General features: G+C 34.9%; 1 protein-coding gene across 1 annotated transcript in view; it reads left to right on the top strand.

The window, feature by feature from the left end:
- Positions 1-731: 731 nt before the first annotated feature.
- The window catches only part of LOC120627016 (CCR4-NOT transcription complex subunit 6-like), an 80,762-nt gene continuing 67,644 nt past the window's right edge, over positions 732-13,849 (top strand). The window contains exon 1 of the mRNA XM_039894854.1: positions 732-829. The gene's annotated coding sequence lies outside the window, so the exon portion shown is untranslated. The remainder of the gene's footprint in view (positions 830-13,849) is intronic.

The following is a 13,849-nucleotide window of genomic DNA, read 5'->3' as shown; positions in this document are numbered from 1 at the left end:
ATTCTCAACCTAATACCTATATTCTCAACCGATTTAAGAGATTATCGATGAAACGTGTGAAGAATTCCATTTTTTTTCCCTCGAGAAACGCTGGTGGTTCTGTTCAACATCTGAAAGCATTTTATAAGCAGTGTGGAGACCAAGGTTGAAAACGAATGAATTGGAGGATATGAAAATGATCTTTTTGATTTAGAGATACCTATGTGTAGATAAACACCACAATGCGAATGCAAACCTTTGTAATCTTTTGTAACCTTGTATTGAGGTAAAAAAAAGCCAAAAAAGCGAAAGGTCGTTTCCGTTTCTAGTTAAATTATTCATTAATTGTATAACAGTCATAAGATATATCAATTACCAACCTTTACCTACTGAAAATACATAACGTACATTATACAATCATCAAAGTAGTAGAATCTAGGCCTTGGAAACGGCTTCTTATGAATCTAAATAATCCGTAAAGAATATGCGCGTGCCTTAAAACTATGGTTTCTATACTTAACATATTATATATTCTAAAGGAATTTAAGGATCAACATAATAATCAAATTTATTTGATTATTAATGTTTCTTGTCAATTATTTTAACAGTAAGAGCATACGATTATAATTAGTTTAATAATTATTCATCTTGTAAGAACGCAACCTTAGCGTTAAAGTGAAAAGAAAAAGAAAAGTTCTAGAATTTACCGCCAATGTAGATTGTCGCTGCAGTCGGTAAATGGACGTTTGATGTGGTGTTTGTCAAGATTGTGCTGTTGTGTGTTTACAGTGATTTTTATCCCGTTACTATAATCCGGATTGAAGTTAACGCTTTTAAGGAGTAGATGAAGGTATTTACTGTGATTTACTTAATATATTAAGCTTTGAAATAATTTATAATGGTCGATTGTGATTTGGCGCTTGGACTGTGCGTCGACCCATCTCTTTCATGTCAGCTGTATACAAAGATCATACGCATTTACGTTTTTTTGGGCAATATAATGAATTAAATCACTAGTTTTTTCATAAACTATGCCTCGTTTGGCTATTAGAAGCGTATGATTACGATTAATTCCTTTCAATCTCTAGGTTTACCTCTCGAACGTCGGAGGTTATGGAACGATCCCGTTGTCCATATTTCTCGGGCGAAGATAATCCTCTAACAGACAAATTCCTTTTAACACCCCTAATGAACCTTCGCGGTGGTAAAAAGGTACATAGCAGTGCAATATTTTGGTACATATAGCGTAATAACAACATAGTTACTATCAGTGTTTTCGTAGATAAGTAAGTTTAGTTTATTTATATACTACAATGCGAAGATTTTTATACAATATTGTTTAGTAGTAATTGAAATTCAACAATTCGTTCTGGGAGTGGTTTAATATTAACTAGAGGCATCCTAAGTGTTCACTGTTCACATCCATGCTCAATGTCAGATGTTTTCTAATAGTGACACTGGCCCCAATTTCAAACTGTAGTAGCACACGATTAAATGACAATCCAATGTGTAGTTTTAATTTACTGTATTATTTAATATTTAACATGGCACACATCCAAATGATAAAGTTTGTGGTATGTTGAGGTTATGTCCTATTGTTTACAGTTTAGAAATGCATCATTTTCGATGCTAATAATTCATTTACACATTGTAAAAAATATAGCAGTACTTTTAGATGAGTTTATTTTAGTTACCACCAACATTTTAAAATTTCAAATTGGTGCCAATTGAAATACTTATTACAAGCTATTCTATTATTAATAAATATGTTTATTTAATTATTTATAGTATAGACAGGGATAATAATATGCCACCTTAACAGTCTTGTGTCTACACCTCTACAACTTCCATAGTTTTCTGGTATTTGTTAATTTCAAATATTTTCTTCACAATATATCAAAGTCATAACATAATATTACACAATTGATTTTTGCCAACATCAATAATTAATGATGCAGATTATCGTTTAAATGTGACAATGATAGTTGAATTTAAACAGCATGATAATGAGGGTGAACCGTAAGAGTTTGCATCTCAATACTAAATTAAAATTAAATTCAGTGGGTCTAGTCTATAGTTCTTTGCGAGGATACTCTTGTCCAGAACACACACATATACATTAAGTAGGCTGGAATATAAGTATCATATAATTAAAACTTGTACTCAATTCTTGCATGAAGTTATTAATATTTTAATCTTGGTTCTTTAAAAACTACTTTAAAGTCATAAGCTTGGAGTTTCTTGTCAACTTGTGCCTGATTCCAAAGTTGCAGAAAGGCCTAAAGAATTTGTTCACGGATATCATATGAAATATTTTCTTAAGGATTATTAAGATTACTTCTGCAAAGATTCCAAAACAAGCTTTAATGCTTTATTCTACACTATAAAACCTGATCCAACATGTTGCTCAGTCCACCCATAATATTACTACATTTTATGATGTTCATTAGCCAACTATAACCATCCTCAAGTCTTGGGATATCAATTGTAAAAACATTATTCTAATCCAAATGGAATACCAAAATATTAGCACTTTCAAACAAAACTAACTCTTCAATTTAATTATTAGAATAGATAATAATCAATAAAGATCTGGCAAAGATATGAAGTAACAACAAAATATAACATTTACATGTAATTGGTTAATTTTTGGTAGTTTAAAAGCAACTTTATCAATAGATTATATTAATTTGGTGTGAGTCACTTATGAGCAGTAGACAAAACACACACTTAAAGTAAGTAAACACAGGTAGGTCCTCTAAGATAATAACAACTATAGAGTTGATTGCTTTGCAATTTTATCACAAACTTATTACTAATATTGGCAGATAAATCTTTTGAACAATGTCTTATAATGTAACCTTATAATTTCATTACTTTTTTTTTATTCCGAAACAAGATAACCCTTGATGAAATTTTACCTGGTGGTAAATTATAATGCAGTCTAAGATGGTTGCAGGCTAAGTGGTTAGGGGTTAGAGCGGTTGAATAAACCAATCAGTTAAAAAACACCACAATGCTTTATCACTAGCTGGTTCGCTTTTGTCCGTATGATGGTATCTAGGCAAAGCCAAATTCTCCTACCCTATCACAATTATAATAAAAACATGCATAAGTAATAGAGCATTTTCGAAGAGTTGGTATGTATATATATTTTTTATATTGATTCCTGGAGCTGCAGGTTGTCCTCTACTTTGTCCACATGTTCTGTTGACATAGCGTTATCTCTTTTATCATTATCGTTATCAACTCGTTATATATGCAACTAATTATAATAATTAATAGATCATATTTAAAAATCTGCCAAATTTTGTTACAGTTTCTAATGACAATTTAATGAATTATTGTTGGTATTGGTTTTTGTTGGTACATAAATGGTCAAATCTCTTGAATATTTATACAAACTAAAAATAAATTCTCTACGTTAAACTTACAAGTGAAACCTTTTAAAGTAAAACCGTTTACCTACTAAAAGAGGATTTGAACATAATCATTTATGTTAGACTTCACATACCTAGGTCTTTGCTATTAGATAATTCTTTTTTTTAATAGCTATTTTGTCCTAGCTACTTAACCTACCTGTTTTATTGAACCCTTTTTTTTAACTGATTTCCAGTGTTGGTATTATTCTATCTCTGTTATGTCTATGCAGAAAAATCTCTGTTAAATCTATGCAGAAAGTTAGCTTAATTTGAAGGGCCTACAAATAATATATTATTAAAAATATATATATATTATTTATTAGTTTTTTTATTTTTTAAATCATATTACTAACATATTGTACATCCATGTAAAGAAATGTACATTAGTGTCTTTAATTTCGTGGTCTGTCCTTTATTTTGATTACTTCTTAAAGAACTAGAAAATGATATGAAAATCATTTTCCTTTGGTTAATATTGTTCTAACAATATTCTGAAAATCGGAATCGGAAAGCTAGTATTATAGTAATAGAAAGATCTCAGTTTAATGGACAGTGTCCAGTTTTAGTTTCACCACCTTTAAAGTTTACCTCTGTCCCGAGTAGTTTGTTAAGCTATTTTACTAACATTTCGTTTAAAAGGTGCGGCCCACATTACATTACATCTCAACTGTTTCATATAAGGACCAAATGGTAGTAATGACGACTGTACACAATCGCAGCGAGAGGTCGAGTCGGGCGGAGGATGCGATGTAATGTAATGTGCGATATAACATTTTATCGAAACGCGAGTGAAATATAAATTATTAGAATATAGAAATTTACGAAGAAAGTTTTTGCCTACATCAAATATGAAAAGAGCGCGCAAAAAGATTCAAGAAACACTGTTTAAAAATACGTACGGCATTAGGTCTCGCCTCAGTAGTTTTACCCTAGGAGTTATGTTGGTTTGCCCAACATTCGTTGTACAGTACATAAAGAGAGTTTTACTACTGCAAGTATGTAGTGTGTGGAAATCTTGACATAATATGTACACTGCCTATGCCAAGTCTTAGGCTATGAAACCCAATAAACTATTTTCAATTAATAGTTACAAGCGATACTTAATAACTGAGCGCACAGAATGAGTGAGCAGCTGATCCAACATAATATAATAACTATCGTCTTTAAAATATACTATGATACAACTAGTGTGTACTAGTTAACTGCGTCGTTATTCTAGTGGTAAGAAAATATTTTAAATCAGATAACGACTACCTGAGGATCGATTCCCCCCTCGGGACCAAAGAATTGGTCAAATTAAAAAATTCTTTGCCATTGTTGACCTGGCAAAGTTCGCTATGTAGCGATAAGGCCGCCGTACAATTTTTATGTAAATTTACATAGTGTACAAAAAAGGTATTAATTTATTTATTCTTTATTCATGTAGCCCTATGACAGGCACTTCCGTTTTTTTGTATACAAATTCTCAGTCTAGGCGTGGAGCTAGGAAGTTAGTTCCGGTATATAAATCCGTGATGATAATCGTTAAAGCAGCGTAATCACTCGTCGCGGTCTATGCTCCAAAACTCCAGCTCCTTTGACAGAGAGGGATGTGCCTAGCTGTGGGACGTTAATATGCTGATGATAATCACGATGACGAAATTCAATTAAAAGTCTCGGCCGGTTGTGTAAAGTCGGCATAAGTCAGAAGACCGCACGGAATGAAGAACATGCGATTGACCACATCACGCTCCAGTGAAAACGGTGGGCAAATACCATTACAATTACAGATTAAAATGACCGTATTTAAATATCTCTTTGCATTCACATACCTACTCAGCGGGCGATTCGGACTCAAGAGTTGATCGACAAAAGCATTTCGGTATGGACTAAAACGATAAAATCATTGAGAGATCTGGTATTGTTTATATGCTAACCCAAACGCCATATTATATGCACGACATTCGTTTGTATTAACATTTATCTGACAAGCAACTTATATATAGGCTGTTTACGTGAAACTCCATCTTTACGTTATTTTTGTACGTAAATTAAATTTTTGCTTCAAGAAAAATAAGCATTTTTCTAGTATACTTATTTTAAGGCACTTTGTAACCGCTATGGGAATCTTTTATCTCATGGGTTATCTGATCTGTACTTTAGTGCCTTTAGTTTCCCTTAAACTACGCGGACATCATCTTCATATATATACCGAGAATATACGAAACGCTCCTCGTAGATTGGACGTAACGAAACCCGGGATCTGTTCCTTGCGAAACGAGTTCTTGGGTACCGTTAGATACGTCAGAATTGTTATGCTTGTGTGAGGTACTAAATGGTTTCTTTGTTCTCTCTTTCGTTATTTCTAAATATTCAACAAATTTGCCTGAAAATTGCTCAATTTTTGTTGTCGTTTATCAACTATAGTAACGTATTTAATCAATGGTTAATCGAGTAACTTTATGTACCGAAGTCCAGTCCGAAAAATTTGTAAGTTTAATTTAACGATATTACATTTATTTATTTATTTGCCATATTGTGGGAACATAATAAGTAAACATTTAACTAAACAGTCCCTTCACAATCGAATGTCACAGACAGTGTGCAAAAGTTTTAAAAAATAATTAAAAAAACACATTATAATTTTGAGATTTGAAAAATAAAAATACAATAATCAGAAATAGCTATTAATGTGATTTACATACATTACATTACATTAAATATTTTAATTGTATGTTATTTGATCTTTCTTTCCTTATTTCAAAATCCCAACTTAATATTATAAATGAGAGAGTGTGTTTGTTTCTTTGTTTATCCTTGCCTCACGCCTAACCAATTGACTTGATTTTTGGCATAGAGATAGTAAGACTAACTCACCGCGGGTACCACTGCGTGGTGGGGCTAGTAGTACTAAATAAATTCACCTAACACTTTTTTACTGTTGTTGATTGATTAACGTAATGCACCGAAGTACGGACCTTTAGATTCATTACTGACATTTTGCGAATTAAAGTAATAATGTATTTATCAATCGAGTTCCAAAAGAAACTGGTAAGCAATAAAATAATTGGACGAGAATATTTTTGTTCCGACCTTAAAAAAAGGGAGGTTAGCAATTCGAAACGAATCGTGCACTTTATATTATCGGAACTGCAATATATTTACATAGTATGATAATTAATTAGGGCTGCGAACAAGCAGACAAGATGTTAAGGGTTGGACGTACATTTTCTTCAACTTTGGGAACAGCGTAGCCTAAGTTTGATCAATCGGTGAGAGTTGTTTTAAGACAAATGTTAATACATGTGTAAAAAGCATGGGCAAAGTTGTTTTTATTATTTCTTTTTTGCAATATATCTCCATTTCACCAAACATAGGTTTGCGGGGAAACCTATTCCGATTTCGCTGATGTTTTTATCAATAGAAAAGTTTTACCGTCAAGTTATTCCGATTAAGTTCTTATTAGGATTAATAAAAATCTGTGAAGATAGAGGCCAGAACTTCTCAATGGACAATATCGACATACTCAAAATTAGTATACTTTTTATGTGTACGATGGTATACGACTAGACTCCTCTTTCCGCGGGTGTCGTACGAGGCGACTAAGGGATAACAACGGAGATTATATAGAGACTCCCATCTGTACATTCCTCTTAACTTCTAGTACAATATAAATGGGATACGATTTATCTTTGTAGAATCCTATTTATTTAATTATTCGTAATCAACAGCGTTATAATAAAAGTATATTTATAAATAGTTTCACTTAAATCTAAGGCCACAAAGATTACATAAACATAGCATTTTGAAATAATACGGTCTCGGATTTAACATAAAAATAATAAAGTATTTTGAATTAATAAATATGTAAAAGAGTTAATAACATATAAGTGTGAACGAGACGTAAAGAAACAAAAACTATTAAGACTAATCGATCAAAAACAATCAAATAAAAATTTATTCGTCGCAGCATGTGAAAAAGCATATTTTTGTATGTACTGGTACTATGGTAAGCATAGTTGTTGATTCAATGGTTGCTGGTTTCACTGGAATAAAATATACTTAAGCCATTCAATAATTTCCAAATCAAAATTCATTTATTCAAAGTAGGCCTACATTTGAAACGTGAAGAGTGACTGAGCGTGCAAATATTATACAGAATTTAAGTAGTTGTACATCTTTTTGTGACAGAGCTCGTCCGTCACATTTATAAGGCTGAACACCTACGCCTCATTTTCATGGATGGATGGATGGGCGGATTGGCGGCATGTTATTATTATTAAACTCTTTATTTGTATACCACAACATTAACATATTTGAAATATAACAAAAACAGAAACATATCGAAAGAAGTAGTAATACAAAAGGCGGCCTTATCGCTTAATAGCGATCTCTGCCAGGCAACCTTTTTTTTTTTTTTTTTTTTTTAATCTATTTTTTTAAGGGACTTTTATAGGTTACCTATACGTCAGCCCCATCGTTACACACAATATGAATCCTAAATAAACATAAATCTTAAACTACAACAATTTGAGAGAATCACCAACGAATCTATAAAGTTTCATTGCCGAAGTGCTCAACGGTTCGCTAATAATAGAATTAAAAATGCCAATGTTCATAAAATTAATATTCAGTTCGTAGGTTAGTGTTTCTCTCAAGCTGTGATTCCGAACACACGAGGCAACCTTAGAATTAGAAAAAAAAAAAAGAAGAGGAGAATAGACTGCTGGTGGTACAAATATTATTATATGTTTCAGGACGTGCGCCTTGCATGTCCTGTGAAGTGTTGCTCTGTTCATAGGCGATGATCTTTACTAACGTAGCTCACCCGGCTCAGTACAGATTTGCTGACTCCACACGCCTTTGAGAACATTATGGGGAACTCTTAGGCATGCAGGTGTTTTCCTTCACCATTGAAGCAAGTGATATGCTTCAAAATATGGTCAATATTAATTGTCAATAATATTGACTGTGTTCCTTTGAACTGCTGAAGCCTTTGCACGAAGTGTTTTTTTAATTAGTTAAAACGCACATAACTTAGAAAAGTTACAGTGCCGGGATTCGAACTCGGCACCCCGAATGTAAAGCCGAAGTCTCAACCTCTAGGCTAGCACCGCTTACATCCAAACGTTGGAAACAATACTCAAATGTATGTTGGATGTAGTTAAACGACAAGGTTAAATCCTACCTACTTTGAGGTAGTTTTGAGACATTTAGGGCCTTACAAGTAAGTTTGGCATTACGTCGGAATGGTTACGCTGTTTTGTCACACCCTGACATTTGAAAGTTGTGATTGTGTGTGTGAGTGTGTTTGTGACTTGAAACAGTGCGGCATAAACCACGTTTATTAACAAGATCCTAAATGTCACAAACTTTTTTTTATTTCACTATAAGTAAACCCTCGACTGCAATCTCACCTGCTGGTAAGTGACCATTCAGTCTAAAATGGTAATGAGCTTACCAGTTAGGGTTATATTAAACCCATGCCCCTAACTGGTTTCTACGTGACATCGTACCGAAACGCCAAATCGCTGAGCTGTAAGTCTTCGTCAGTACGGTGGTAAATAGCCACGACCGCAGCCTCCCACCAGACCAGACAAGTGACAATTCAGAAATGATGAATGCCCATAATGCTCCCGGCAGGGATCAAACCCGGGACCTCCCACTCGAAACCGCAGCGCTGCGCCAGGGAGGTATAAACTACTTCAATGCGAATTGAATCCTTTTCGTTTAACTACGTACAATTGTTACCTATTCTTTTTATATCGAAGTGTATCTTATTAATGCAAACAGTCCTCTAATTATAGTCAAGGACATTATAAAAGGAAAACAAAGGCGAGTGATATGGCGGTGAATCGAGTGCATTTTAGTATCGCGGATAAATTTAATTGGTCGCATTTTAATTAACAACGATTAAGTAGATACAATGCAGTCGTTATAATAATATTAATTCATTTAAATCTAGGCCACGAGTCATGACTTTGTTTCTGAAATAGTGCGAATTCAGTCCAGTTAAGATAATCGCTAAGTGACCTTAAAACCCGCGTTTTATTTAAGGTGCTGAGTGCTGCTGAATGAGGTTAAAAGATTATTAAAGAACCATGTAGTTCTTTACGGCGATGAAAATATATGTATGTAATCTGACAATTTCTAACTGGTTGTCCAATTTATACGCATCAGTATAATTTTCTCGATCGAATGAATTGCCAAAGTTACCTGTAATGAAAATTTGTATTACGCATGAGAAACAGAAGGGTATAACCCGTAGTCTATCACGCTGGTCCAGTGCGGATTGGTAGATATTACACGCCGTTGGAGAACATTACGGAGGATTCTAAGGCACGCAGGTTTCGTCACGATGTTTTCCTTCACCGTTTAAAGCAAAGTTATATTTAAATTGCTAAAATAAAAGAGCACATAACCCCGAAAAGTCTTTGGTGCGTGCCGGAGTTTGAACTCGGTCTCCACGAAAGGAAAGCCTTACCTACGAGGTTTTCACCGCTTCATGCACATAGTATCTCATATATTTATTTTGATAAAGAATTGTACTGTTTTCTTCAAATTCAAAATTCAAATTCAAAATTTTTTTCAAGTAGGCCTAATATAAGCACTTTTGAAACGTCAAAATTGCTTTATATATATATCTATATAATCCATATTTTTTGTAATAGTTAAAACATAAAAATGGTTTCCAGTGGGTTATCCTGACGTGATAAAAATATACATCGCGATTTTTATTGATCTGTTTAACCAAATCTATGAATTTCTTGGATTTTCTCTCCTATAATATGCATGTATACTACATATAAACCTCCCTCCGAAATCAAATCATTCTATCTCTATCTATTGCTGTAAATTGCATCAAAATCCGTTGCGTTGTTTAAAAGATCTCAGCGTACCGGCGCGTTTGTTTTTTACTTTGTAAAGATTTTAAAATATAAGTTGCTTCAACGGTAAAGGAGAACATCGTGAGGAATCCTGCATGCCTGAGAGCCCACCAATCCGCACTGGGTCAGCGTGGTGTTCTACAGCTTTCACCTCTTCTGGTTCTGGGAAGAGACCCGTGCCCTGTAGTGGGTCGGTATTGGGTTGATATGATGATGATGAGAGGTTTTAAACACACTTAATATCGACTACTCTAGAATGCAACCAAAATATCACAAAAAAAATTGCATACTGATATCGAATCCGGTCACGATCTTAACGACATATTTGTTTACATCTGCCTTATTATCCTTTCCCTTGCAACACTGTACCTTCAGTGTAGTATAGTATCTAATCCAAGTAGCTGCGAGACGAGATCTTATGTTTTTCAGAATTGCATTTTTATATAGCGTTAGCGGTCCATACTTCTATACATAACTTGTATGTTATTGAATACCAATACTTTGCAGAACTGTACACCATACCCTTAGCACGAGACGAGACTTATAGTAACGTAAATTCATTCTATTTCGAAATCATTCCAGACCATACTAGTGCTAGTACGATATTAGTAGATGTAGAGCTTATTGGGATGGAGCTCGTCTAGGGATGAACCTACTACCATGCTTATTTCTACCACCAAGCAGCATTGCTGCGTTCCGGTCTGAAGGGCGTGGTTTCCGGTGTAATTACTGGCACATGTTGATGGACACGAGGTGGCTCTTTGAAGGATGTGTTGCGATCTTTTTATGTTGGCCATCAGTTTGGTCCGTCAGTTACTGCTTATTGTTATTTTTTCATATTTATCCAGTTATTGCTAAATTATTATTATCCAGTTATTGCTAAAAAAAATCGTATGTAGCCAATTTCATGCGTTGCCTCGGCCTCGGTATAACTTGTATGTTATTTGCCTATAAAATGGTGAATATTATATTTTTCCACTTCGAGATGTCAAATCTGTTACTAGGGCTAGTTACAATAGATAATCGTAAGAAGATAAACATTGCTACGTGGACGGTGGCGCTTATGGCATTTCAAACCATGGCCTTCGAATTTTACATTCAGCACTACTTAATAAACATCGGTAGAACAGAAAGCATGTTTAATTTTAAATAATCCGTAATACTCCATCTATATCAACTCATCACGGCCCACAACAGGGCTTCCTCTCAGAATTAGAAGGGCTAGGTGCAGACTGGTGGACCGCAATAATGAGACGCAGATATTTAGGAAAACCATGTAAGTTTTCGTAACGTTTGAACCGTTACTAGGGGTACAGTAGGTGGTCGTAAGAGGAAATCGCTGCGCTGACGGTGACGCTTAGGGTCATAGAAAACGATGGCCTGTTTCGAATCAATATGTCAAGGTCTGTCACAATATTTGAAGCCCACGGCAGCAACTGGCGAGGCAGCGATACAAAGGAGTGAGGCAATAGTGCTGATTTTGGGTCTTGAACATGAATGGATTAGAAATTGGCCTACTTAGGTACAGTGGTATCTACTAAAGAGAAGCGTTGGTGATTTTCGTACTTGCGAAACCGTTTACGCTGTGGTTTGCAGTTTACGTCTAGGCCTAAAATATATACTACGTAACTGCTTAATATTGCGTTATTTATACCGGCAGCTGCGCGTGACTTTGTCCGCAGGGAATATTTGTTTATTCGTTTCCCACGATAGAATATAACGTGGAAATTTTTCAAAATCCTTTTCTTACATCAATATGTTTATATTTTGCGTTCAGTATCTTGCTTTACATCTGTTTTAAATATAGCCTAGGTTACTACTTGCAATCTTTTTCATCTATGCGTATTCAAATAATAAATGAAGAGATCCATTAAAATACATTGCCCACTGCCCAAATAGTGGTGATGCTAAACCGATTATGAGTTGGGCACATAAAACGGATAAACCGATGGATAGTTGGAGGACAAAGCTAGTGCATGGATGACCGTTTAAATAAACTAAGAAGTAAAATAAGAAGAATAAGGAGAAGAAGAAGAAATTATATGCTTCGCACAAACCTAAAAATAAACAGAAGACAAATTAGCAAATTTCGTAGGCATGCAAAGGCGTCCTTTTTGCTGCAAGCTCTTACAGGCAACCTTTGACTGCGAGAACCTAGGTGCACAGACGGCAATTTGAAAGTCGCAGTGTACTGGACCCAAGCGACACAATCCCATGTTGTGTAGAACTCTCTACAAGGGATATATTTCCTGCAGTAAACATCAAGTCCATCAAATCGTTGAGATAACGACAACATACGAAGGGTTCAGCAATTCAAAGACTGACCGCACACAGTCAATATTATTGAAAATTAATGCTTCAGCGGTGACGGAAAACATCATGAGGAAACCTGCATACCTGAAAGTTCTCCATAGTGTTTTCAAGGCTGTGTGAAGTCCAACAAACCGCACTAGGCCAGTGGTGGACTACGGCCTTAGCACCTTCTCATTGTGGGGGAAGACCCGTGTCCTGTAGTAGGCCGGTAATAGGTGGAAATGTGATGATGAATGTGTGATGTGTGAATAATGATTTATCAATTGTCGGCGGGTAGCTTTTACCTTAGATTATAAAAATTAAGGTAATAAAAGTAGTTAAATAAGCGATTGATCAGACGGGCTCCGACCAGCGCCCGAGACAGCTCCAACTCTGTATCAGAACAAAAGGCAAAGTTCTTATACCTGTCTTACTTCGCGCCTCGTCACCCAGTGGGACACGTTCCCTTGGCGTTGCTTCGGCATAAAACGCCGACGCGCTGCAACACCAATACTTAAATTTTTCAATAACCCCGTACACGTTTAATATTATTGACAATGTACAGAATATTTTACAATAATATTTATGTGAGTATAAAACACACGTTTACTTACAAGAGTAAATAGGCTAAGGTAAAAAAAATACAGTAACAAACTATAACATTGCGATCATCGCAATCTTTGTTTTCGCCTGATTTTACGTTTATGTTGTTAAAACTGTTTTGCGTTGTAGGCCAGTTGTATAATACGCAAAAACCACACGTACTTACACGAAATCAAGTTTAAATTAGCTCTTACCTGCGTACGATTTCTTATATGTAACATTTCCGATACAAACTATCATAGTTATTTTATTTTTATTTTTTATTCGTGTTAAAAGTTGAACATAATTGCGAAACCCAAACCAAGTTCATAGAGTTATTGTATTTCAAACAGACCGACCGGTTTTGACTTAGGCACTCTGAGGCAGATCCTATAAAACAATCGAAGGCGACCTCTTTAAGTTATAAGGCCGCCTTTGCACGCTAACACTATGTATTGCTTCTTATATTTTGATGCAATAAATTTTATCTCTCTATCTATGAATTTATTGATCTAAATATTCAATATCTGAACTGAAGAAGCTCGTGATTTCTTTATATATGCTATGCTATATATTAATACGTTGAATCATCATATCAACGGGCCGGCCGACTTCATGTCACGGATTTCCTTACACAATGAGAAGGGTTTAGGCTTGTGCGCTGGCAAAGTGTCGATTGGTGGATAGCCTTTGACAGTATTATGGAGA

Source organism: Pararge aegeria, chromosome 10 (assembly GCF_905163445.1).
Source record: "Pararge aegeria chromosome 10, ilParAegt1.1, whole genome shotgun sequence".
Lineage (NCBI taxonomy): Eukaryota > Metazoa > Arthropoda > Insecta > Lepidoptera > Nymphalidae > Pararge > Pararge aegeria.
This window is presented reverse-complemented; position numbering and strand designations above follow the sequence as displayed.